The sequence below is a fragment of the Mytilus trossulus genome, chromosome 7, assembly GCF_036588685.1.
Source record: "Mytilus trossulus isolate FHL-02 chromosome 7, PNRI_Mtr1.1.1.hap1, whole genome shotgun sequence".
In the NCBI taxonomy this organism is placed as follows: Eukaryota; Metazoa; Mollusca; class Bivalvia; order Mytilida; family Mytilidae; genus Mytilus; species Mytilus trossulus.
This window is the reverse complement of record NC_086379.1, coordinates 43,808,713-43,832,053: the sequence shown is the minus strand read 5'-3', so window position 1 is coordinate 43,832,053 and position 23,341 is coordinate 43,808,713. Positions and strand designations below refer to the sequence as shown.

General features: G+C 31.2%; 1 protein-coding gene across 2 annotated transcripts in view; it reads left to right on the top strand.

Moving 5' to 3' along the window:
- The window catches only part of LOC134725121 (QRFP-like peptide receptor), a 63,560-nt gene that overhangs the window by 22,587 nt on the left and 17,632 nt on the right, over nt 1-23,341 (top strand). The window lies entirely within an intron of this gene.

Genomic DNA, 23,341 nt, shown 5'->3' with positions numbered 1-23,341 from the left:
TCAACAAATACCAAATACATAAAACAAAAAAAAAACCATAGTGGACTGACTGTAAAGTTACTTGATAGACTAGCATAATCTTATGTTGGAAACAAATCGATTGCACCATAATGTACTGATATAAGACAACCGTTGAAAATCTTCAGAAGGATTAATGTATTAAACATGGTAATGAAAAAAAACACAGTTTCGATGGTATGATGGGATTTGTCACCTCATTTAATTCAATTTAGAGAGGACACAATGTTTGGGATCAAATGCAAATGATGCTTTGAAATCTATATATTAACTACTGAACTGTACAAATATTCCTAATCTATTACTGTAATTATACTTCCTGTTAAACGATTTAGCAATTACTTCAAGAGTAAAGAACTCTGATAGGAAATGCTAGATGACAATAGAATTCAATTCTATTGTTTACACACAATAATATTTCTGAGTCGGAAGTTACCAGATTCAGATAGCTTAATAGAGTACAAACAATCTATGATCATAATTAATATGCTAAAAATATTCTTATTCAGCATTTTCGAATATCTTGTAATCTAATAATTCTAGATTGAGGCCTTTAATTTTGTGAAGCTACAAAGATTAGGTAAGATATAGGACATATTTATACTATAATAATGTTATTTACATTGTAAGACGTATGTTAGTGCTCTTCAATACCATTCGTTATTTTGAATTTCTATAACTTTTTTTTCGAGCGTCACTGCTAAGTCTATGGAAGACGAAAAGCTTATCTGTTTTTTTTTACGTTTTGTTCACTATATGATATGTTTTATAGAATGTGATAATTTTTGAAAGTCGGTGAACAAAGTTATACTCAAATATGAATAATTGTATATTATTCAAGATGAAAAATGTCAACGAGGCATCCAACGACAAAATTAAACCTTAGAAAATTAGACATTTTACGATTTGCTATATGGCCTACAATTAAACTACTTTTGTGGGACCAAGCACTGAGTACTATCAGAAATTTAGCCTTATACCAGAAGGTATCTACTTAATGTGTGTACAATATGCCAAGCTTTAAAAAGATACGAACATTAGGTTTGTGTCTGTTTTACTGCTACCTTTTAGATGCTGCTTTTGCCTGGATATGTCTTAGTACTAGAAGATATACATTTTGTAATTGTGTATTGAAAATAATGCACTATTATTTACATATGTTGATGATTACAGTATCCAATGTTTACTGTGTACGTATTTTCTGAACATATGGAGCTTATTTTCTAACGTTTGAAGTATTTTCAACACTTCATTTAAAATCTTGGTCATAACAATTGTTTTATTTAGTATTGAAATCAAAGAAAAGATGTAATAGCTTTAAGCGCATGGATAAACACACTGTAAATAAAAGCATTAAATATAAGTGGAAAAAAGCACGAAAGATATATTGAGAATGTATCATATATTTTGCATCACGTTCAGCTGAAAGACTGAGAGAATCTATACCAGTGCCAATACAGAAACAGCCTGTTTATAACACTTTTTATTAAATATCCATCTTTTTCAATAGAGACTTGTTCTGAATGTTGTATTACATATATATGCATACATCAAATGTAAATACAGTATAGGGCCAATACTTCCAATACGGCCTGGCAATGCATCCTGAATTACATGCACATGTTGGAAACCTTCTGCTGTTGTTTTTTATTTGGTCGGGTTGTTGTCCCTTTGACACATTCCCCATTTCCATTCTCAATTTTACAATATATGTTTACATGTAATTCAGGATTTATTGTCAGTTCGTGTTGAAAATATTAGACCGGACCGAAAAGCAATATACATGTTGTAGATCATGAGATTTATATGACCAGGACGACGTCACCAGTATGACACATGCCGTTTTACTCGTATTATTTAATAATAAAGAATAATGGAACAAATAAAAATTAATAGAGAAAAATATGCTTAACAACTTATATAAGAGCAGAGAAAAAAAGTATTAGCACTAACATAAGGAATAACGAATGATGGTTAAAAACTATAAGAATACATAACAAGTGCTTACATATTAAAGAATATAGAATTAAAAGACCCCATCTAGACTCTCATAATTAGACATGTATAAAAAGAATATCCACGATGATATCGCTCTCTTTTACATTATAATAGTTCTTGTCCATCACACGACATCATCAAAGCTGACCTCTTGAGTATGTACACTGAAAGGAATTACACTGTTAAATATAAAATCATTAACTAATCACTTACTTCAAGATTCTCGCTGTCTGCTTACAATAAGAAAGATCATTTTCTCGTTGTTTCTGACATGTGTCAGTTGAGCTCTATTAAAAGACAAAGACTCCAGAAAACATAGCAATTCCCAGAACAAGAGTAAACCGTTTGCATCAGTAGAGACGTGACACATTCCTATCTAAAGAGTTATACGTTATCTATCTGACTGCTAGACAGAGGTCAAGAACAGTGTAGTGATGCCATATGCGGACAAAAAAACTAATATTTCAATTTCAACAAGTAAATACATTTGGCTTAGTATAGCCTGTGCTGTCTTTCAACGGTTTTTTTCTCCTAGAATGTAGAATTTGGTACTGTTACCATTTTTAATAAAAAAAAAATATTTGTTGTCGTTTTTGACATGCACGTTGAGGTCACGAAACAGAAAATGAGATACATGTATTTCAAAGTAGTTTTGCTAAAATTTGCAGCATGCAAATAATGAGACAATTATTCATTTAGCTTTCAATTATTTATTTTCAAATAATAATTCGACAATTGGTTAAGTTTTATTGAATGAAATCTTTAAAATATTTTTGTATGAAATTTTTATAAAAAATATCTCCATACAATAGACAAAATTTGCTTCAAAACCTCCTTTCTCTAAACACAGCCCATAGATTTTTTCTTATAAACCGATATGCTGATTTCAAAGAAAAGAGTAGGTTCAGTAAGACCCCTTTTTGGCACTAAAATATAGCAATTTTTCAAAATTCTGAATTTGTTATCTTTTATTTATTTATTTGAAAGTAGAATGCTTCTGCTACATAAAATAGGATTTTTTGACAATACAATGTACATATATCGGGTACTGGCATCATTAAGTCATGCTAAATTACTGAAATCTTCACAATTTGAGCATTTTCGTTAAATTTTAGACGGTTTCCGTCTGAAATGAAAGTGGCCGCATTCGTGTTCATTCATAATATTGAAATGTAAGTTGTATTTGATGATAATACATAACATATTCAAAGGTTGAGGATGAACACGGATGCGGCCACCTTCATTTTTGACAAAAAAAAACATCTGAAAAGTGACGTTATTTGGCATATTTGATAGATTTTTCATATTTAAGCTTGAATCGGAGCAATTTTAATGACCCACTCAGTTTAAATCTTTCACAAACACTAATCAATTCAATTGAAATAGACACTTAAGTGTTTAAAAAGTGTCCAAAATCCTTCGTTAGATGGACCTGACATTTGAGGCCAAAATCGGCTCTTACCGGACCTACTCCTTTCAATTACTTATTAAAGTTGTATTCAAATTCTTATAAAAGTCTGTGACGTGACACAAAAGTGTGGCCTCTACCAAAGGTATCGTCTTTTCTTACTCATAAGATTCAAACTCTCCCGCCCCCTTTCCAATAGAACCCCATCTGCAGAAAGAAGCCAGTATGGGACTATAATGATTATTTTCAATATTGAAAATTAAAGAAATGTCAACGATACAGCAACGAAAATACACAATTGTACTTTTTAGGGTTAACAAACTGTAACAGGTAAACGCAAATCAAGTTTGCAATGTCTTTGCAATATATACGTCTACCGTTAAATTTTCCCTAGTCTGCATGTCATGTATGCTCCTGTCACAAGGCAAGAGCCTCTATGCAACTCAGTAGTTGTGGTTTGTTGATGTATACTATATTTATTTTTGCTTCATATATAAGTCAGACCATAGTTTTCTTGTTTGAATTGTTTTAGTAATACATTTGTAATTTCTGAGCCTGGGAAAGCTTGCGGAAGTGGTTTTGCTTATTGTTGAAGGCAGCATTGTATGCATTAATAGTTGCTAACCTTCTACGTTTGGAATCTGGTGGAGAGTTGTCTTATTTGAAAGCATACAACATGGTAATCAATAACTATATGAAATGAAATAACGCTTATTATGTCTTTATACATTTTTTGCATCTACGAGGTGTTTTTTTTCTGGATTTACCTTCTGACATAACTTTTAAATCTAACATTAGAAGCTAGACAGGTATACATTCATGTACGTGGAACCTTAAGGAGATAAATGAACAATAAGAGATCACACAGCTGTATTCAACAAAATAGTAATGACGTTTATCAGCGACAAGAATAAATATGTTGTTGGGATGTACAAGTACCCGGTCACGTCCACTTGTATGTGTAGTATTTCTATTTTTATCCATCTGATGAGTTATGTCTTTTTCAACTGATTTTTATAGTTCGTTCTTATGTTGTACTGGTTCACCACTGTCCCATTCTCTATGTATGTGCCTGTTGCAAGTCAGGAGCCTGTTGTTCAGTGGTTGTCGTTAAACTTTGTTAATGTGTTACATATTTATTTTTCAGTTTTTGTACATAAATTAGGCCGTTAGTTTTCTCGTTTGAATTGTTTTACGTTGGCAAATGCGGTATGGGCTTTGCTCATAGTTGAAACCGGTACAGTGACCTATAGTTGTTAATTTCTGTGTCATTTTGGACTCTTGTGGAGAGTTTTCTTATTGGCAATCATACCACATCTTCTTTTGTTATATAAACTTAAAATGCATTCAACGTTTCGTTCAAAATTTGTACGCGTGTGAACTTTTTACGGTATATTAGCATTGGAAAAAACCCAGCGAGTTCTAAATGAAAATCTGTGAGAACTTAAAGAATCAATAAATATTTTCTGAATTAATTGAAGAGAGACAAAAACAAAACGACACAAAATGAAGACAGCAGTTCATGTCAACAAATCAAATGAAAATGGACTACAAGAAAATCTCATTTACGTTCCTTGTATCAGTACGTTGTACTTTAGGGAGCTACCATTTGATTTTTATGGGGGGACTAGGATGAAATTTGAAAAATATAGGCAGGACAGGAGTTTTGAGTAAAAAAAAAATCAGGATGAGACACTTGCAAAAAAAAAAAGTCAGGACGACAATTTAGGTAAAAAAAGTCAGGATAAACTAAAAAAAAAAGGCAGGACCGAACAGAGTGAAAAATAAAAAGGTAGGACAGAGATTACAGTAAAAAATAAAGGCAGGACAAAATTTTTCATTCTGCCCCCCCCCCCCCCCCCCCCATAAAAATCAAATGGTAGCTCCCTTATGGGAATTTAAGGTTATTTATTTGATGAGATAAAACAAGTGGGTTTCAAGTATTACAAAAAGATTTAACAATTTAACGCGACATATTAGTATGAGAGCACGCAATAATGATAAATAAAACATGTACTTTTAAAAGTTGATTGTCAGTTAAAATGTACATCGGAGATATTTTGTGGATATAAGAACACATTTCGATTTGATTCCTGAATTTTGTTAGCTTTGAAAGACACTTTAGTTTTGTGTGACGTCCATTTTCACTTCAGTTCAAACTAGTACACACTTTTTATTAGGGTTACCCAAAGACCGCCTCCGGGTGCAGGATTTTCTGTCTGCGTTGAAGACACATAATTGGTGTAACATGTATATGATATGTTTAGAATGTGAACATTTTTGAAAGTCGGTGCATGAACAAAGTTATACTCAAATATGAATAATTGTATATTATTCAAGATGAAAAATGTCCATGAGGCAGCCATCCAACGACAAAATTAAACCATAGAAAATTAGATATTTTACAAATTGTTATATGATCTTATATGGCCTTCAATTAAACTACTTTTATGGGACCCAAGCACTGAGTAGGATTAGAGAGTTAGCCTTATACCAGAACGTATCTGCTAAATTTGTATACAATATGCTAAGCTTAAATAAAGATACGAACATTAGGTTTGTGTTTGTTTTACTGCTACTTTTTAGATGCTGCTTTTGCCTGGATATGTCTTAGTACTAGAAGATGAACATTTTGTAATTGTGTATTGAAAATAATGCACTATTATTAACATATGTTGATGGTTACAGTATCCTATGTTTACTGTGTATGCATTTTCTGAACATGTGGTGCTTATATTCTAACGTTTGAAGTATTTTCAACACTTCATTAAAAATCTTGGTCATAAAAATTGTTTTATTTAGTATTGAAATCAAAGAAAAGATGTAATAGCTTTAAGCGCATGTATATACACACTGTAAATAAAAGCATTAAATATAAGTGGAAAAAAGCACGAAAGATATATTGAGAATGTATCATATATTTTGCATCACGTTCTATAGCTCTAAACACAATATAATACACTGATAATTGAGGGTCGAGATTGGGTTAACAGGCAAGATAATATAGGACCAATTCTATAGTGTTATAAACTGGCTGTGTCTGTATTGAGGCTGGTATAGATTCAAGGTTTAATTTGCTGTATTGGCTCTCGAGACACATAGGGTCGAGGGCCAATACAGCTGACAGACTGAGAGAATCTATACCAATGCCAATACAGAAACAGCCTTTTATTAAATATCCATCTTTTTCAATACAGACTTGTTCTGAATGCTGTATTACATACATCAAATGTAACTATAGGGCAAATATTTCCAATACGGACTGGCAATGAGTCCTGAATAACATGCACAATATATATTTACTGGTACATGTAATTCAGGATTTATTTCCAGTCTGTGTTGGAAATATTGGACCGGGCTGAAAATCCATATAGATCACGAGATTTATATGACCAGGACGACGTCACCAGTATGACACATGCCGTTTAAATAGTATTAGGGCTGTTTTACTCGTATTATTTAATAATAAAGAATAATGGAACAAATAAAAAAGAATAGAGAAAAATATGCTTAACAACTTAAGAGCAGAGAAAAATAGAGTTAGCACTAATATAAGGAATAACGAATGATGGGTAAAAATTATAAGAATACATAAACAAGGGCTTTACATACTAAAGAATACAGAATTGAAAGACTTCATCTAGACTCTCATAATTAGACATGTATAAAAAGAATATCCACGATGATATCGCTCTCTTTTACATTATAATAGTTCTTGTTCATCACACGACATCATCAAAGCTGACCTCTTGAGTATGTACACTGAAAGGAATTACACTCGTCTGTTAAAGAAAACCATTAACTAATCACTTACTTCAAGATTCTCGCTGTCTGCTTACAATAAGAAAGATCATTTTCTCGTTGTTTCTGACATATGTCAGTTGAGCTCTATTAAAAGACAAAGACTCCAGAAAACATAGCAATTCCCAGAATAAAAGTAAACCGTTTGCTTCAGTAGAGACGTGACACATTCCTATCTAAAGGGTTATACGTTATCTATCTGACTGCTAGACAGAGGTCAAGAACAGTGTAGTGATGCCATATGCGGACAAAAAAACTAATATTTCAATTTCAACAAGTAAATCACTTAAGGCTTAGTATATAGCCTGTGCTGTCTTTTCAACGGTTTTTTCTCCTAGAATGTAGAATTTGGTACTATTACCATTTTTAATATTATTTTTTTATTTTTATTTTTTTGTTTTTTGCATGCACCTTGAGGTCACGAAACAGAAAATGAGATACATGTATGTCAAAGTAGTTTTGCTAAAATTTGCAGCATGCAAATAATGAGAAATTATTCATTTAACGGTGACAAGTGCTTAAGTTTTATTGAATGGAAATCTTTAAAATAATTTTGTATGAAATTTATATAAAAAAAAAATTATCTCCATACAATAGACAAAATTAGCTTCAAAACCTCCTTTTCTAAACCCACCTTATTAAAGTTGTATTTAAATTCTTATTAAAGTCTGTGACGTCACAGAATAACTTACACTTTAAATCCGCAGGAAATTGAACGTTTCATCCTTTATGTCGTTGGAAATATCTGCAAACAACCATTTAATGGTCTGTAAGTGATCTTTTGAAAGTCAAAAGTGTGGCCTATCAAGGTATCGTCTTTTCTTTACTCATAAAATTCAAACTCTCCCGCCCTTTTTCCAGTAGAACCCAATCTGCAGAAAGAAGCCAGTATGGGACTATATAATGATTATTTTCGATATTGTAAATTTAAAGAAATGTCAACGACACAGCAACGAAAATACACAATAGTACTTTTTAGGGTTAACAAACTGTATCAGGTACACGCAAATCAAGTTTTCAATGTCTTTGCAATATATATGTCAACCGTTAAATTTTCCCTAGTCTGCAAATCATGTATGCTCCTGTCACAATGCAAGAGCCTCTTTGTACAATAGTTGTGGTTTGTTGCTGTATACTATATTTATTTTTGCTTCATATATAAGTCAGATCATAGTTTTCTTGTTTGAATTGTTTTAGTAATGCATTTGTTATTTCGGAACCTGTTAAAGCTTGCGGACGTGGTTATATCTATTGTTGAAGGCAGTATTGTTTGCTATAATAGTTGCTAAGCTTCTACGTCATTTGGACTCTGGTGGAGAGTAGTCTCATTTGAAAGCATACCACGTGTTAATCAGAAACTCTATCAAATGAAAATGACATAAATTATGTCTTTATAAATGTTGTGCGTCTACGAGGAGTGTTTTGTTTTCTTATAGATTTAACTTCTAACATAACTTTCAAATCTAACATTAAAAGCTAGAGAGGTATATATTCACGTGGAACCTTAATGAGCTAATTGACCAACAAGGATCACACAGCTGCATTCAACAAAATAGAAATTACATTATCAGCGACAAGAGTGAGAATGAAAATGTTGTTGGGATGTACTAGAACCCGGCCACGTCCACTTGTTTATGTAGTATTTCTATTTTTATCCATCCGATGAGTTAAGTCTTTTTCAACTGATTTTTATAGTTCGTTCTTATGTTGTACTGGTTCACCACTGTCACAGGTTAGGGACACATTCTCTATGTTTGTGTCTGTCGCAAGTCAGGAGCCTGTTATTCAGTGGTTGTCGTTAAACTTTGTTTTTGTGTTACCTTTTGTTTTTTCAATCAGTTTTTGTACATAAATTAGGCCGTTCATTTTCTCGTTTGAATTGTTTGACATTGTCATTTTTGGACCTTTAATAGCTGACTATGCGGTATGTGCTTTGCTCATGGTTGAAGGCCGTACGGTGACCTTTAGTCCTTAACTTCTGTGTCATTTTGGACTCTTGTGGAGAGTTGTCTAATTGGCAATCATATCACATCTTCTTTTTTTATTCAAACTTAAAATACTTTCAACGTTTCGTTCAAAATTTGTACGCGTGTGAACTTTTTACAATACATCAGCATTGTAAAAAAACCCAGCGAGTTCTAAATGAAAATCTGTGATAACTTAAAGAAATCAATAAAAATTTGCTGAATTAAATGAAGAGAGACAAAAGCAAAACGACACAAAATGAAGACAGCAGTTCATGTCAACAAATTAAATAAAAACGGACTACAAGAAAATCTCATTTACGTTCCTTGTATCTGTACGTTGTACTTCATGGGAATTTAAGGTTATTTATTTGATGAGATTAAACAAGTGGGTTTAAAGTATTTCTAAAAGATTTAACAATTTAACGCGACATATTAGTATGAGAGCACGCAAAAATGATAAATAAAAGATGTACTTAAGTTGATTGTCTTTTAAAATGTACATCGGAGATAATTTGTGGATATAAGAACACATTTCGATTTGATTCCTGAATTTTGTCAGCTTTGAAAGACACTTTAGTTATGTGTGACGTCCATTTTCACTTCTGTTCAAACTAATACACACTTTTTATTAGGGTTAGCCAATTTGAAAGACCGCCTCCGGGTGTAGGATTTTCTGTCTGCGTTGAAGACACATAATTGGTGGCCTACGGCTGTTTTCTGCTCTCTGGTGGGGTTGTTGTCTCTTTGACACACTCCCCATTTCCATTCTCAATTTTTATTGTACTTGTAAATGCACATGACTCTCAATTCCTTTTTCTAAGAAACTTAATGAAAAAATGTATGGGTGAACAAACAAAAGTTGATACATATATATTGAATCATTTTCATAACAGCGTGGACAACCGCAATACTTATGTTGGTAATTATACTGAATCATATACCTTTAACTTGTTTGTCATCGGATATCGATAACAGTGATTTAACGCTCACTCCGTCTGTTAGAGGCTTTCCAGTGTGATTAAAAGAGTAAAGTACTTGTTGGTGCACGAGAAGAAAAAAGGAGATTTGAACTAGTATTCAACATTTAAATCAGCACTCAAGGTTTAGTCCTCTGCTAGTTATTCGTAGTATTAGATATAGACATTTGGCCACCCCACAGTTTAAATATCTATAACACGTACGATAGGACAACTGGGATTTACAGATGAACGTTCACCTAATCTGACCTACTCAATTGATAATCTGAGAACGTCAAGAAATGGTCTTGTCCACGCTGTTATGAAAATAATTCTATATAATTATTATTGATAACCCTTTTTTCAAACATCTCATCATTGACAGCTGCAGATGAGCAATCCTTTTCTTACGATTATTTGGAAATCATATTGATTTGCACAAGAGTCTCTAATTTTATAAATTTTCAAGATATCATTAAAATCATTTGATGTTCTCAATTAATAGTTGACTTGGTACGTAGAGAATTAACAATCAGTGCGAGATTATTAGATGATATGTAAATTACAACATCTTCAAAAAGACGTACTAAGAAAATAAATCAATTTAAAAAGTCTTTCCTCAAAGAATTGATAATGTTTGGTAATAAAAAAGAGATCAGGAATTCTCAGCTATCACGTAATTGTAATTTATTTGTTTTTTTAGTGCCATGGACGTAATAGATTGACAATCCTGTGCATCGGTATTAGAACTAATATATGTTCACTTTTTGAGACCTGTTGACATCAAAGTTAACGTTGCACTTTAGATACTGTAATAATAAATTACCAACGAGGTAAAAAAAAACGATCTGCTACCTCAAGTGTAATGTAACTTAAAGCTTCTTTGAAAATGTTTCAAACTTGATAGGTGAATTTCATTGTTTTCAAATGTGACCCAGTGACATGAGACTGTTTGTATGTGTGACTTTGATATCTAAGGGTGGTATGGTATGCTACTGGATTCATACGTTTCGTAACATGTGTATTGTATTCACTTACGACGGCTACGAAATGTATTTCTTTAATGTATTTCCGACGAAACATATCTCCTTTTTTAGCTCACCTGGCCCAAAGGGCTAAGTGAGCTTTTCTCACCACTTGGCGTCCGTCGTCCGTCATCTGGCGTCCGTCGTCGTCGTCTGTCGTCCTTAACTTTTACAAAAATCTTCTCCTCTGAAACTACTGGGCCAAATTAAACCAAACTTGGCCACAATCATCTTTGTGGTATCTAGTTTAATAAATGTGTGGCGTGATCCGCCAAACCAACCAAGATGGCCACCATGGCTAAAAATAGAACATAGGGGTAAAACACAGTTTTTGGCTTTTAACTCAAAAACCAAAGCATTTAGAGCAAATTTGTCATGTGGTAAAATTGTTATTCAGGTCAAGATGTATCTGCCCTGAAGTTTTCAGATGAATCAGAGAACCCGTTGTTGGGTTGCTGCCCCTGAATTGGTAATTTTAAGGAAGTTTTGCTGTTTTTGGTTATTATCTTGAATATTATCATAGATAGAGATAAACTGTAAACAGCAATCATGTTCAGCAAAGTAAGATTTACAAATAAGTCAACATGACTAAAATGGTCAATTGACCCCCTAAGGAGTTTTTGTTCTTTATAGTCAATTTTAAACAATTTTCATAAAATTTGTAAATTTTTACTACCGGTAAAATTTTCCACAGAAACTACTGGGCCAAGTTCATTATAGATGATGATAATTGTAAGCAGCAAGAATGTTCAGTAAAGTAAGTTGTACAAACATATCACCATCACCAAAACACAATTTGTCATGAATCCATCTGCTTCCTTTGTATAATATTCACATAGACCAAGGTGAGCGACACAGGCTCTTTAGAGCCTCTAGTTATTTCAAGTTCTGAGTCCTTATGTTTTTGCGTTGTCATGCTTTATCTTGAAAATACACAATTATGTTGTAATGTTAGTACTGTTTCTCTTGACCGGCCGTTGTTCCACCACAACTCTGGTTATCAACTATTTGATAAAAGCAGAAACGATGAGATTTTTTCTTTAAACCTATAAAGTATAATTACGTTTTTTAAAGATTTGAAATTCAGTCATTCTGATGATAGATTTGTTGACTATTGCTTGCATAATGATCAGTGACAAGTATTTCATGTTCATTTTTTCCCCTGTTTTTAACAATTCAATGTATGAACTTTAAGTTGCAATCATAGTTTATAATGAACTTGTCTGTTCATTTGCTCAATGTGTTACAGTTATAGATTGGCATATTTCAAATATTTTCTTTACTTTTCTGTAAATCTCTGACATCGGTTTGTGATTGTACCTTTTGTAGCAATCTTCTGGTCGATTTTTAAACATTAGTATTTTTGGTTATTTTTATGTTATCATTTCATGTATTTTCAGAATCATACCTTCTAAAGTGCGTTTTTGGTTTAAATTTTCATAAAAATAAAAGGTCAAATTCCGCTTGGTTCTCTTGTACTTTCAGGATATACATTGTAGTTTATTACTTTCAATGATAATTAAAGTTCTTAAAAATCAAGCTTTCTATCACTTTTACCACTTTATTAGTGAAAAATATAAAAAACTTGTGTTGCTTCTCTTCAAAGTGCCTTTCCTATTTGTTCGTTTTACATTTATTTGGATCTCTGTTTTGTATCATTGGCATCAATTTCTGTCACTTCCGGTTTGTCTAATTTAAATTAATTATTTCTCTTTTAATGGTTAAATAGTTTTCTCTATTTGAATGCATCCAATCATTTTAAACTAGTTATTTACTGTGCAACACTATGCAGAGAATTAAAACAAATTAGTCTTTGTCAAATTCGACGCAGACGTATAAGAAAATTTAATTTAATCTTAGTATTGAAAACTTTTTAACAGGTTTGCGTGTTCGAATTCGTATTATACAATCTTCCGTTAAGTGGTTTTTATATCAGTTTGAAGCTTACATTCTTTTAAAATCAAATTACGAAATTTACGTATAAACAGTTTAGCAATAACTACTCCATTTGATTGCTTTCATATACTTTTATTTTTCAGTGGAAACTATTTTATTAAATGCTAGTAAACTCATTTTTATCTTTCAGAAGCCCACTTATTCCTAGTTTAATCATGCACAGTGTCAAACGCAGTCTACCCCATGGACAAACCTAATGTTCTGATTTCTAAAAATGTAGCATAGTGAAATTTTATTGGAAACTAAAATAGATATACATACTGTATAGTTTGTTTTATACTGCAACTAGCATTGTCATTTGTTTATTTACTAAATATAGTAACAAACTTATTTAAAGCTATATTTTGTGCAATGTCAATTTCATCATGGAACACTTTTTCCAAAGTTAGGGGTTCATTCAGGGATGAAAATAAGTTTGAAATTTTTGTTCCAATTTAATTAGCTACATGTCTTAATTTATTAATTCAAGTTTAAAACAATATTAAGTCAATGTCATAAAAATATAAACTTTTTTGTAATCGGCACAAAACTGGGGTAGCCTTAGGCTCGGTAGAACCTTTCCCCAGTTTCTCATCCTTCTACAAAAAAGTATATATTTTTCTGACATTGACCCAATATTGTATATAGGTATCCAATCAGTAAACATAAATGTATGATACAAATTAAAGTGCTAACGACACGCACCTATATGTTTCTAAGTGCCATAGAGCAGGATATACTTTCCATTCCTGATCATAGGATATTGCCCGGTTTCGTTGGTGTTTGCGCTGCGCAAGTCTCTATTTTTTTCTGCAAACATGTCAAATATGCAGTATGAGCTTATTTGAATGCACATGTTCATGATCAAGAGTGGCTAGATCTGACCTGTTAGTCTTTTGTACTATCTTGCATAAATGTAGTTTTATATTTTGCCTATATAATTGATTCTTAAACGGCTGTTTTGCGACATTATGTCACAACACTCTGATTTTGTAACAAGATGGTGGGTGGTTTTACAAATGTCAATGTATAAACAGGAAAATTTGGTGTGACAACTTTTCACATTTCAGAACGTTGTACTAAGATAACACATATAATATATACAATCATGTATAAAAAGTAAAATCACAAAAATACTGAACTCCGAGGAAAATTCATAAGGAAATTGAAGTCCTTACTCAAATGGCAAAATCTCAAACACATCAAACGAATGGATTACAACTGTCATATTCCTAACGATCAGTTGCATGTTTACACAGATAAAACAAATGTATGAAAACTCTACTAGTATTTACTTCCAATAAACATATTAAAATCATATTTTCAATAGAAATACACTTAGCCAACTCGTTCTCCTTACAATTCTCTATTATCTTAATTAAATAACAGTTTACTGTTGAAAACACTCAAAAGATATAATGATTAAAGATGCCCTTTCTTCAACTGTAATAAATAAAATATTAATTAGAAGAGCGTAGTCTCGTTCCAATTTCTAAGGTGTATTTAGACTAATGAGAATTGAAGAGACGTTTACTTAATTATTATGTATACGGTTCAATTGCATCTTACATTACGTAATTACTTCAAAGGGATTGGACAAATAACCAGGTCGCATGTCCTGATAAAGTATAATTTATAAATAAATGTGTCTACTTAAGTAAAATTAAATTGAAAATTAGAAATAAAACCTTTTTACTCTTTAATTAACATGCATTTAAATGAATATATATATAAAAAAAAAAAAAAAAAAAAAAAAAAATCGCGATGATGTGAGAGTTTCGTCTTGACGCAATTTAAGATAGCTACATTTTTTTCAATTGTAAAATAAAATTGAAAATTAGAAATACCACCTTTTCACTTTTTCATAAACATGCATTTACAATAATTACAGTTTAAAAAAAAGTAGGTATTGGCGATGATGTAAGAGACTTTTGTCTTGACACAATTTAAAATAGCTATATTTCTCAATTTTAAAATATATGTCTTAAAGACATATGAAGTTAAATATCATGTGCTATAAAAGGATTCTTGAAAAAGAAATCATTTTATCAATACGGTTGATGTGTACTACTACATTATCTAATTGCTGTGTTTGTCTAGAATATGTAATGGATCAAAATATGATTTGCAAAAAAACATAACAGTCAAATAGATCAAGAAAGTTTCAACAGAAATAATTCTGTATAACGTTTTATGTTCTAATGTACTTTCCGTAATAAATGAAATATACATTTGATCAATCAAAGAACCGGTTTGAATGTGTCGTTATATATATTCTTCCTCGTTTACGACAGTCATTGCCTTTGTACATTGGTGTATACGAAACACTAATGGCTTTTGGGATAAATGATTGATGGACACATCTAGAGTCTATACACAAAGATGAAAGCGCTGGAATATAGAACCCATCTGTCTTCTGTTTTTTCATAAAAAGAACATTTATTAAACCTGTGAATTGTATATTAACTTTCAACCTATTATAGATACATGCATAATGCTTTTGTTTACACTGTAGCTACATATGCAACGACATTTAAGATTTGAGTATACAAGTTACTATTAAAAATTGAATGCTTCTTTTTGCAAATTCATTAGGATGTAAAAGCGTTGAACGAAGTACATGTGCGCAAGATCAACGCTTTTACAACCCTTTGAGATTACCGAAAGAAGCATTCAATAATCAAAATTACATGTTTTTTTCGCTATGATCATGAAAACTGCAGACTTGTAAAAAAAACCCACCTTAAAACTTTTTTAAAAACTTGTACCGCTATAATTTCTTCTGTTTAACAGCTCTTAGACACAGTATTAACACAACTCAGAACTCTTATATACCCTTTCAAATTATTTCATATATATCAAAAGTACCTTACTTCCATGGACTTCAATTTTGTATGTGTTTGTCCAAAATCAGGGAGTAGCCTGTCGATCAGTGGTTTTTTGTTGTTGCTTTGTTACATATTTGTTTTTCGTTCATTATTTTGTACATATTTATGCCGTCAGTTTTCTCGTTTTAATTGTTATACATTTTGTCATTTCGGGTTCTTATATTATAGCTGACTGCTGTTTATACTTAACTATCGGTTGAAGGCCGAATGATGATATCTTTATTACAGTACAATCAGAGTTATGTACCCTGAATCGTCCTAGTACAAACAGCATTCCAATATCAACCTTTAGAATAAGAATGCTGATTTATACTTAGTAAAATGTACTTCTATTTGTTTTTTTTTTATTCCGTGTTGGTTTCTAAAATAAGGTGCAATAGGCATGATATTAGCGAATGCTTTCCCCTTTAGCCAAGGCGCTGTCAGTTTATTTTCGATCGATGAGTATGAATGTCCCTCTGGTACTTTTCGCCCCTCTTTTATGATCTATGGCAGATAAATCATTTACGAAGGATATTCGAGAAAATTTTCTGCTTTTTAAAATGTTTTCACCTGATTTAGAATGGACTATTGTATTGATAGATAATTGTATTTCTTTTTATTGGTTTTTCACACAACTTAATCTAATATAATTTGAAACATGCATATAAACATATTTATCCAATCTATTAAAATCCTTAGTAAATCGTATCATAAAATGTCTGATAACTAAATGCAGTTTTCAGTAATATTTTGGATCTTACCAGATAAAAGTCCAATTCTAAATACGGTTATTAAAATTTGTTGAAGTAGATATCGAAATTACAACTTTTGATGTTATATTTGTTATTCTCATGGGATTTTGTCTGATGCTTGGTCCGTTTCTGTGTGTGTTACATTTCAGTGTTGTGTCGTAGTTCTTATATTTAATGCGTTTCCCTCGGTTCTAGTTTGTTACCCAGATTTTGTTTTTTGTCCATGGATTTATGAGTTTTGAACAGCGGTATACTACTGCTGCCTTTATTTAATGCATTTCAATAATATAAGAGTTCCAATTTCTTTTAGAAGACCATTCAGTTCCTATCTATGTTAGCCCTGTAATGGACTTCTGTTTTTGACATTATTATTGATCCGACCGAATTCCAATTTGAACTACTAAGTATACATTGATATATGTCGATCTTTTACAGCTACCTCATACTTAATCAAATTTTTATATACGATAAATTACTTTATGTTGCCGTTAAAAGTAAAATGAAAAATCAATGTAACAGAAGATATTTCAATCATCAAGGTCTATATGTTATGGCAAAACATTTTTTCTAGAAATTTTAGTGAAACTAGAAAAGGCTCACACAACTTTAATCAGGAGTCATGCTTTTAAATGCATGTTTTATATTAATTTAATAATCAACACAACGAAACAATTTACCCATTAAAATCTTGACAAGGAGCAAATGTTTACTTCTTTTGAAATATTATATAACAGAAACAAACGAAGCTTATAAATTGAAAACAAGAAAAAATATCGACAGCTTACGGCCATTACCATCTTATTTATCACAGACTCCAAACCGAGGCTAGCATCTGCCTTTAAAATGTTTTAACGTCATAAGGAACTTTTTTGTCGTTATGTTTTAAAGTGTCCTAATTGATTACATACTTAAAAATAAGGGCTTGTCAATGTCAATTTGTTTGTTTTTCTTAACCTCATTAGGAATGGTTCCTTCAATGATTAGAGAAAACGACTTCCAAAGAGTGTTCTTGTTATATACGGTATGCTCACCACAGCGTTAACGTACTGCATCATCAGACGGCAATATTATTACTTTTCGCAGCGAATAAACGATTGATAAATTGTGTCTGCAACCTTATTTTTTTCAAGATAAACATCAGGTTCTCCCGATATTTGGAAACTACAAATCGTTTTCTACATTTGAAAATGACTGTACCAAGTCAGGAATATAACAATTCTTGTCCATTCGTTTTTGATGCGTTTTGTTATTTGATTTTGCCATGTGATTATGGACTTTCCGAATTGATTTTCCTCTAAGTTCAGTATTTTTGTGATTTAAATTTTTTCTGATAGTGTGATCTGGTTCGCATATCCAAATTTGTTTACGAGGTAGCCCAAAGTTATGCTATCCGCAGAATGTTTGTATATACACTATAATGGTGTCTTCAAAACAGGAATAGAGATAAGCATATTGCTACTATAACACAGCCACCTTTGAGGTTTATCGGATAAAATAATATTCTTTGAAAATTAAGACTGTATGAAATATTTCTTGTTTTGAAAGCTCAGTATTAATCCTATTATTTTACAAGAATTGCGCTCATAAAGATTAAGTCGTTGACATCCGACAGTTTCTGACAGATGACGGAAACTTAAGAGCATTATTTTAAAACCAAATGCTTCAGTACCATCGAACTGACAAACTTGTTATCAAAAGCTTACTTAAAACCCTCAGCTTCTATGTATTTCAGAAAATGTTGACACTATAGAAACAATAAGTCTTTGTTTAAACATTAACAGTAAACAAATCTTTTGTATAAAACATCATAACGTAATAAAAAACGATATACATATTTGTAATCCTTGCTTAAAGTTGTATTTTCATTTATACTTTTTTTACGATGTCTTTCTTATTGCGTGAATTGTGACAGAATATGTTTTGAAAAAAAACAAAGTTCGAATAATAAATATTTTAAGAACAATCCGTATGCAGCATTTCCACGGACTTGCTTATCTCTATTGTGTGTCTATTGTTCATGTGCTGTGTCTGCGTGCCTCTCTGTGTTTCTTTCTTGCATGTAACGTGTCGCTGTACTTATGCATCCCGTTTTGTGTCATGTTAAATTTTGATTATATATCTGCTTGTTTTTATAGTGATTAAGACAATAACACCACGTTGACTGCTGTATAATGTCTGTTTTTGTTCACACATCATTGTCTATATAATATAATTTTACATGACTGTCATACAAGTGAGAGGTTTAGCTAGCTATACAACCAGACTTTATCAACCAATATATATTAGAAAATGCATGTACCAAGTCAGAAATATGACAAATGTTGTTACTTCGTTTGATGTATTTGAGCTTTTGTGTTTGCTATTTAATTTGTAACTTTTCTTTTTGAATTTTCCTATTGAGTTCAGTTTTGTTGTAATTTTACTTTTTGCCCATCTTTGACAAGTTATAAATGCAAGCAGGAATTTCCTAATTAACAGTTCTTTAATTTAATTTTCTTTTCTAATTATTAAGGATATGGCTTATTCCCAGTTGTTCAAAACGACGAACCACAATTTCATGTTGTGAATAGCTGAACTTAATACAGTGGTAATTAAGTAAACTTATAGTTTTATAACTGCTTAGGAAATATTTCAAATCTGCATAAACATTAAAAGATAGAATCTAATTATGCTTGAATTGACTTTAATGCAATGCATTACTGTCGTAATCGTTTAAATGTCGCATTAAGTAAAGAAATTTTCGGTCAGCGATTCGGATGCATTTTTAAATCTGTTATATCTTTATTCAAGAGGAAACCAGTTCTCTGTTAAGTAATGGATTTTTGTCCATGTTCAAGGCATCCTAGAATAAATAAAAGACTGTCTCAAATGATCAGATTGACACATATGATAACACAATTAAAATTTAATTTGACAACAGACGTAACTTCCCGATGCACAAGATTACAAAAAAAGTAAAATCACAAAAAATACTGAAAATTCAAAACGGACAGTCCCTTATGAAACGGCAAAACTAAATGATATATAAAAAACATCAAACAAATAGACAACAACTGTAATATTTCTGACTTGGTACAGGCATTTTATTATATACATTTACACGGTTTTGTTATCATTTTTCTTTAATAAACAGCTTTTAATTATTTAAAAAAATATGATGACTTTTGTGAACTATTTGGTCTGAAATCTCGATTTCAAACCGTTTCTCTCGTGTTATAGTTTTTACTGTTACCCATATCGTACCATATACTCTACAATATGTGTATATCATTATTTGAATGTTTATTCAGGAAAGATGAATGGAGATGTGTTTAACTTCAAATCTTTGCCTAAAGCTTTTTTACCTCAGGAACAGATTACTTAAGATGTATTTGGCAAAACGTTTAGGAATTTTGGTCCTCAATGCTCTTCAACTTCGTACATTATTTGGCCTTTTTTACTTTTTGGATTCAAGCGTCACTGATGAGTCTTTTGTAAACGAAACAAGCGGCTGGCGTAAATACAAAATTCAATCCTGGTATCAATGATGAGTTTATCTAATAGATACATATAAAATTTAATTTCATTGAATTTTTTCATTTTCTACCTTGTTTTTATCAGCATCATATATAAATGTCTGTTTGGTTTTGCGCACACATGTAATTTTATGCGACTTTCAAAAGTTTAGCCAGCTATTCAACAGGTTTAATCCACCATTTGCTACATAGACTATGTCTGTACCAAATCAGAACTATGGCAGTTATCATCCATTCGTCTGATGCGTTAAATTTTTGATTTTGCCATCTGATAAGCACTTTCTGTTTTGAATTCACCTTTCTTGAAGTTCGGTATTTTCGTTATTTTACTGTATATTAGGATCATCCCAAAATAATAGTACGTCGGTGATTTTATTGTGTCCACATTGGTGGTAGCTTAGACAATTGAACTAACAGTATTTAGCAGTTAAATGCAAACTGAAAATTTTAATGCAGTTTAATGGAGTTACATAGAACAATGACATATGAACTTTTCGAAATTAAACTGGTTTTTGTTTTCACTATTTATATTAAAATTGAAAATGGAAATGAGGAATCTGTCAGAGACAAAAAACAAAACGAAAGAGCAGAAATTAGCCTAAGAACAACATTAAAAGAAAAAAAACACATCACGAGAAAACATAATATCTTGCAAAAGTCTGATATAGAAATTTACTACTATTGGTTTAGGTTCTTATAGTTCATATGGCTCCTTATAAGTCTGAATCATTCTTGGCTTTTAAATTTATGTGTTTGTTAAAGAACAGCGCCTCTGACGAACTACATTTATAAATTAGAAGACGTGACAAAAACGTTCATATATCAATTAACATTAGTTTACCTACAATATTCCAATTATCTTTGATATCAAAATAATTTTCATAGCAAACATAATAATTCTTTGAAAGAAATATACATCATTTCCTGTAGATTATTTTACTAAAATGCTACTAAAATGCTGCATTAATCCTATTATTTTACAAGAAGTGCGTTTTTGATTAGTTTTTGAAATCCGACAGATGAAGAAAACCTTGGGAGTAGTAATATCAAAATAAGAACCAAGAACCGTTTAACTGACAAACATACTTATAAACTCTATGATGATAACAAGTACAAACATATGATATTTGACACTGTAGATGAAAAACTTTTGATTAATCTTCACTGAATAAAATCCTTTGTCCTATGCGTAATTACAAACAATGAATATCATTTATACCCAAGATATTCATTTCGACAATACATGTGTCATCAGTGATGCTCGTGGTTAAAATATATTTGAAACCGAAATTATACAAACTTCAATTTAAATAAATTTTAAAATATATATTCAAACTTTTAAAACAACAAATTTCAAATAAATAGTATCGTAGCCTCCCTTGGACACCAAAAGGTTCAACTTGGGTAAAGACAGATTGTCACTTTAATATAACAACTTGGTACACACGAAAAGTAACTTTGGATTATAAATGATTCTATAACTTTTTACGGTAGTTAAATTGGAACTTGTATTTTTTACCAAAATGTGTATTTTGAATTGACAATAAAAATTGTTCATTCTTGTTTAAAAACAAATTTTGGTTTTAATAAGACATTACTCATGTTACTATACATATCCATGCATATCTTTCTAAATTCTCTTTAACTTAAGGTGGACATGTCCCTTTCCAATATGATACAATATTACATATTTAAAGATAGCTTTAATGTGTAAAACACGAATTTAGGAATATGTTTGTGAAATCCACTGGCTTTCTTGTTTATAATAAAATAATCCATGAAGAATATACTTTGTATATAATATATATCAATTAGAAGGATGTTAGGGGAAATCATGCTTACCACTTCTGTTCAGCTGTCTTCAGTTAACATTCAATATCAATATACGGGGGTGCCAAACTTTCTTACAAGAGATATTTAATAACTAATATTTGTGTTTTTATAACTTGATATACAGTTTATTTGGTACATATACATTATATAATACGTTTGAAAGTACATGCTCTCCAGTTACGCAAAGTGCAAACAGTTCGAATTCAAAGTTACAGATAAAAGAATTTGCAAGAAAATTCAAAGCTTACCAAAATATTACGAGCTATAAACCAAGACGAATAAACTGTGAAGCCAAAAATGCGCAAAGGAATCAGAGCTTTGTACACATGAATACGGATTCAATGAGGTCGAATTATCAACTTGCAAGTGAATAATTCATCATCAATGTTTCGTAGATTAATTTGATAAAATTGAAACCATATTGGCGGCTAAAAGCAAATTATTATAGCACTATTTCAATTTCATTAATGTTTGAACCAACAAAATCTTACTTTTATTTATATTTTTATGCAGCTAATGCCCCTTTAAGGTTTTAAAAAGTATTAAAATCACTGACAGAAATGAATTCTTTAAATTGTGTTCTATTTCAGTAATTAAAACGGGAATGAAATCCGTCGAAGTTATGTTTTGCATAATTTGATTTGATCAGTTAATGTATATTTTTGAATGAAATATTTCCGGAGCAATTATACCACTAAGGATAACTACGTACTTACTAACCATATACTTAATTCAACTATTCATAACTTGAAATTATATTTCGACATTTGAACTACCTAGAAATAATGCAAATTATGATACAATTTTGTGAACCGATTACCATCTTAAAATTATATAAAAGAAGTGACTTGTGAATAATAATGTTTATCTAATTCTTGAACAAATGCATGTATATATCATAAACTAAGTCTTCTGTGCACAACTTTTTAATTTTTTACACAAACATAATCGTAATTGAAAAATTTTTTCATCTCTATTTGTTATTGTGTGACAATATGGCACTACTTAATTGTCGTGTTTATAGCCAACGTTAACTCAACTTATAGTAAACAATCAACAAAGAAGCATGTACACTAATTAAGTGTATAATATGTAAAATCAGATAATAGTTTATTAAAATGACAGATCCATGCGTATTGCGATCACAGGATTTTTACGAGAAGTGTCAAGCTGAGGTCACTTGCATATCGAAAATATGTCGGGCGAATTGCTTCCTGGAAGCAAGCAATTAAAAAAGTAAACTTCTTCTAAATGTGGACAAAT